Here is a 6,468-nt window from a genome sequence, read left to right on the forward strand (position 1 = left end):
GAACTACACTGCCGATTTTTTAGCTGATCTGCTTCGAGATTTGCCAGGAGGATGGACCTTCGATATTCCGAGAGCAAATGGGTTCAAGAGAGAAGAAGAGAAAAAAAAATATATATATATACGAAGAGAAAGAGATAGAAAAAAAAGATGGACTCTTCGAATCTCGCATGGGCTCTTCGCTTTTTGAAGGGCCACGAACGAACGCCGGTCCATAATAACAGGGTACATCGAGACTAAACAAACATACACGCCCCCTGGCATCTTGCACCGACAGAACATTAAGGGAAGAGATCGACGAAATAAAAGAGAAAGAGAGAGAGAGAGAGAGAGAGAGAGAGAGAGAGAGAGAGAGAGAGAGAGAGAAAGTAAACAACAAAAAAAAGAGCGAACAAACAGGAATGCATGGGATGAAAAAAGAAACAATTTTCTGCCACGTCACTGGTTGATGTGTGGAGAGAAGGCGGGATGATGAGGGAGATATCATCGGACATGGTACATCGGTAAAAATATTTACGAGTTATTATGTATAGTATATACCTAGATATACTTTACATTATTTATGGACTGATGGGTAAGGAAGCGTAAGAACTTTCGAAGCTCGATAACAGACTGAATTTACGAAGCACAGGTACGATAGGTGTATACCGTAATGAATAAATATCGATGAGCATCGAGGTCACGAGCTTGGCTAATAAATCGCTGATAAAGCGTAGACGACAAGTAAATTCCAAGAGAAGGAAGGTAAGCAGCCAACCAAGCAAACAAGTTGAAAGGAAATAAAACGTGCAGTTTGGGGTGAGCAACGAGTTGATAAATCGTTGAAGGAATGCTTCGAAAAATTATACTTTTTCCGATTAATGTTAAATACAGACAAAGAAAAAAGAGAAAAAAAGAAAGAGAGAGGGGAGAAAAAAGATATGTATATACATATTTATAGAGAGAGATAGAAAAGAAAAAGCAGAAAAATAGGAAATGATGCGTGCAAAAAAGACGAACGAAAGAAATGATAAAAAAGAAAAAGAAAAAGAAGAAGATAAAAGAAAAAAAGACAGAGGAAAGAAGACGTAGATGAAGCAAAATAGTAAGAGAGAGGAAGAGAGAGCATTCTGGTTTGTGGGCATAGCCATTGCCGGCGGGCCACAATTATGATAATAGCCCTCCGAGTCTTGAGTCTTGTTAGAGCGAGATGAGCGCAACCAACTCTTTTATCCGTATCTTCTTGTTTTCAGGTTCACCCTCGTCGTTGCTGTATTCCATCGCGAATACCACTATCCTGCTTTGCCCCCGTAATATAGCTCGACGAGGTCACGAGCCAGCTCCTAAGAAATCGGTCTTCGTAGAGAGAAAGAGAGAAACATAAAAAGCTTAATGCTCTTTCTTCGAGTCCGATGTTAATTTCTTTTTCTTTTAGATTTATATTTTACTTTAAGTTCACAAAAGATAGAAACGTATTGGTATTCACACAACGATGAGTTTTCTTTCTCATAATTAATAATTATTAATTAGTAAAAACTATTATAGGATAAATGTTATCTTTAAACGTAATATGTAAATCAAGCGTATCCATACAATTAAGATAATGTTGTTTAATAATGTAATAGCTATTTCAAAAATATATATCCCTGAAAATCTTCTTTGCTGACATTTCAAAAAATGAGTGATATTTCCTTTGAAACAAATTACGTATTGCAATCAGCTTCGAATCTTTTTTTTTTTTTGTAATTTTTTTCTTCTTTCCGACCTAAAAGATAATATGGTACTATGAGCGATTCAGGATCCAACGTATTAGAAAATTCACATTTATATAATGTCAGAGGATTAAGAAGATCTTTTTCTTTTAGGAACTCAAAAACATATCTATATACATCTCTCAGTTACCTTTTGATCATTAGGAAACGTAGAAGCTAACGCAAAGACGCGTCTCTGGTACTTGAATCAAGAGTGAGCGAAACGTTTGATATTACAAAAATCAAAGGTGGAGAAAGCTCGATTCACACACAGTCGGTTCAAAAATATAAAAAATGAAAGGCGCGCAAGGATGAAAGGGTAGTTTTTTCGCTCTTTTTCCAGAGGATTCAGTGGCCGTATAAAAAAAATATATATATGTTTATATATATGTACCGGCGGAACTCGGGAAAAGAGAGCAGCATATATGTACGTACCGCAGCACCCACATACACATATGTACGCGTGCATGTTCAATATACGTATGTTGTATGTTTGTAACCGCGTCTACAAAACGCGCGCAAACGTTGTAAAAGGCAAACGGAGCGTGCTTTATCGCGCGCTTTTCACCGCGCGGCCCTTTTGAGCGGCACACGCGGAAAGCGTTAATTGGAGGCCGCGTCGTGATCGGCCAAAGAAATTTCGTTTTTCTTTCTTCCTTTAGTTTCTTCTATCTTCCATTTTTTTCTGTCTTTTTCTTTTTCTACTTCTTCCTACTATATTTTCAGAAGCTTACTCTCGACACACCCGGTACGTATATGATTACTGTCCGTACAGTGTACACATATCTACTTGCTATCAGAATATACATATGCACGTAGGTAGGTACATAGATATGTGTATAGTAATACGAAATATCGAAGAAAGAAGAGAAACGTTCAAAAAGAACTGCCAGTTTTTCTCTTTCTGTCATTTTCATTTTTTTTTCCTTTTTTTTTTATCTTCTCACACTTTTTTCCAAAGCCTTTTCGAAAGGTCAGGACATTGCAAAACGAATGATTATACCTTTTCAATGTTATACAAATTATTTTTTTCTCTTTAATCATAGTTCGTTTAATATATATATATGTGTGTGTGTGTGGGCATATATCCAAGAATATACCTGCATGAGTTACTATTCCATAGCAGTTTGCATCCTTTGTATATAAGATGGCATGAACGCTTAGAACAATAGGATATTCCAGTTCGATAAAATCGTGGTCGAAATGAAGCAGCATTATAAAATCTTCGATGGCACAAACACAAGTACCGTAAGATTAATGATATATTATTACGCGGGCATTGTTGATGGTAAGATTGCACAAAGGAACCTAATCGTGAAATGCAACGGCAAATAGGTACATCCAAAGGTATATAGCTTGAGAAATATTTATATATACCTATATATATCTCTACTATAGAATTATAAAATATATTTTTTATACGAACTTCAAGATATGAACATATTTATGCATTATATTTAACATACATATGTACATAAAGTACACGTGAGTGCATTTTTTCCTATATAGCGAGTGTCACATTTAAAACAAAAACGATAAATATTTCCGATCCTATTGATTTTATAAACAAATAAAAATCTTCAGATTTTTTAGGAGAAAATGTAATATTTATTATATCCACTTCATAGAGAGCGCAGTTATCGGGACACGGAAGTAATTTTTTAACTGGAAAGCGATATTTTAAGCTTAACAGTTACCATTATGCCTCTTAAAATATCGATTTCAATAATAGCTAATTAGAAAAAATGTCTTCAAAGCTAGCGAGGGAGGATAGAAGAGAGAGAGAGAGAGAGAGAGAGAGAGAGAGAGAGAGAGAGAGAGAGAGAGGCAACAGATATTGATCTCGCAAAGCTACCGCTTCAAAAAGAAAAAAAGCACTTGATCGACCTAATTCCACTCTTCCGGCCAGTCTTCTCTCTCTTTTTCTTTATGAATGAATACATCGTCGTGCTTTTTAAGCTCGAAAATTCGTCGTAAGAAAACATGACCGAAATGATTCTTAAATTTTATATACTTTCCAGAAGCCGTTAGCACGGTTAAAGGATAAGCGATTTCGAATAAAACGAGAATTTGGTGGAGGACTCGACCAAGATATACGATTGTTTGTCGAGATTAGAGCCGACAAAGGGTTCCGTTCTGCCTCCTTAACTCTATCTCTTTCTTTCTTTTTCTTATACCCACACTCACTCTCTCTCTCTTTCTCTCTCTCTCTCTCTCTCTCTCTCTCTCTCTCTCTCTCTCTCTCTCTCTCTCTGTCTTCCTCCCTCTTTCTTTCTTTTGCCTTGATTTAAACGAGGCGTCCCGTATTTGCTCTAGATTAAACGGATCTCCGTAAGGAACCCATGTACTCAGAGTCCTCCTCTTGTTTATGATACGACCAACGGCAAAGCGTTAAAGATCCATTGTACATACATTTTGTATGCTTACTTCATGGATATATACCCTTTCTTGTCTTTCTTTTTTTTTTTTTTCTTATGCCATTCCAGTAATCCGACTTTATATCTTTCATACGCGACCATTTCGCGACTCTTCTCAACGGGTTTTACAACGGGGTTCCACCATTAAATTCCCCTACTAATTATTTCATACGTATGTATAATTAATTTCGCTATTACTTTGTTTCTATTTTCCTAGAAAATCCAAACACTTGCTAGGATATAAATCTTCGATGGAACATAAAAGAAATCATACGCGAAGTCGCGTTCTTTTCCCTTTTTCTTTTTCTTTCTATTAAATTTCATTTCTTTCTTTTTTATATTTAATTGCAGGGTAAAGAATTTTGATGAATATAAACGCTTTTGTTTTTTAATTAGCTTGCTCCTTATAATTGATAAAGAAGAATTATATGTTCGATCTTAGAGGAGGGCAACGAAATAAAGCTCGTATATCCGTTAAGAGAGACGAATAAGGTCGTGCAAATACCAAAGGTTAATAGGTTAATCCTTACAAGATGACCGCAAAGAATGACCATCGTCGTTCTATTTATATGAATTCCTTTTATAAATTCCTGATCGTGGACTTTGTTAGAAAAATAATTCAATGAGCTAAGAAGATGTACGATAACGATGAATATACTCGAAGAGGGAAGGAAAGAGAGAGTGAGAGAGCCTCGGGCGCCAAAATTAACGTATTAAATCGTCTTACTTGAATGGACATCATCATTGAAAATTAAGTTAATAATAAAGGAGAGATAAAGGAAGAGGACGTTTATATAGGATCGAATGAATTTGCGTTTGTTGAGTTCATCGATAAGGAATAATATCGGGCTTCGTAGAAGCAAATACGAGCCACTCCCGTGATGCTTCTTGATATAAGACATATAAAAAGAATAATCAAACTCAACCCTCCTCTCTTCTTCCTCGTTTCTCCCATCTCGTTGCGGTTATACTCTTTCTCCTTTCATCATGAGCTTTTCAATCAGCCGCAAATTTGCAAAACGAGTCCTGCCTTCTCTTCCTTCCCTCTTCTTCACTTTTTTTCTCTCTTCTCGACAGTAATAACGGCGTTTGATAATCAAGCACATCGTCGACAGAAAAAGATATAAAGAGGGTAGAAAGAGGGATGAGAAAGAAGGAGAGGAAGAAAGAAAGAAAGAAAGAAAAAAAGAAAAAGGAGAGGGAGAGAGAGAATACTGATTCGAAAGAGGCTACTTGGGCGTCTGAATCACCCATAAACGTTTTAGAATTATGTAAATGTTGAACGAATATGCCACCGGTCGCGATCCTTTTTCATCTTCTCCTCGAGTAAGATGAGAATTTTTGAATTATTCGATGCTTGCTTGCCTGCTTGCATACGCGTGCTTGCATACGCGTGCTTGCAATATGCCGTGAAAATCTGAACCGATTAACGTACATCGACTCGAATTTCCTATCGCTTGTTTCTCGTCAAGACGATAATACACACCGTAATAACTTTCTTCCTCGAACGACGTCATATTGAATTTCGATCTGGTAGGATCGGAATTCTCTTTAACGTATTAACCGTGTAACCTCTAAGTACTTAGAGGTATTTCAAAAATGTGCATCTACGTTGTGCAAAATAAGAATAAAAATATGACGAATATATATTTTCGTCAAAGTAGTTCGTACAGAGTAGAGTATATGCAGCTAAAATTGTATCAAACTTTTTGATCTTTTTTTAGCAGACTTAGCATACCTCATCAGTCTAAATTAACTCGATCTAATGCTCAAATATTGTACAAATTAGTTTCAATATATGTCTGCGTCATTTTATAATGAATATTATAAATAATTATATATGTGTGTGTGTGTATGTTTTAAGTAAAATATTAGCACCATTCCGCTTTATCAGTTTAATTCAAACGGATTACTGTTATCTGTCTTCCATTATACTTCACATACATATAACTCTTATAGTTATACGATTCTTTTTCTTTCGTTCGCGTTTTCATAACATTGAAATCCTACAAAAACAAATATTCACGAGAAATCAACTTATATAACGAGATTAATTCTTGTAAATAAATAGAAATGGGAATTCCCTCGATCGGTATTTTCGTGCCAAAGAATAAACAAAAAAGAAAATAATAATAAACACGTTAACGAGGGATTTCTTCATTGGAACGGAAATACTCAAGAAGAATTCATCGTCCGTAAGTTTCGAGTAAGCGTAGCCAAGTTTAGTTCTCGATCGTTCTTTCTACTGTCACATTCATTGGAAGTTTTCCATAACGACGCGACGCGAAGTCTACCAAGAACGATTGGTTATTCTCTAGACGTCC

Source organism: Vespula pensylvanica, chromosome 7 (assembly GCF_014466175.1).
Source record: "Vespula pensylvanica isolate Volc-1 chromosome 7, ASM1446617v1, whole genome shotgun sequence".
NCBI classification, from domain to species: domain Eukaryota; kingdom Metazoa; phylum Arthropoda; class Insecta; order Hymenoptera; family Vespidae; genus Vespula; species Vespula pensylvanica.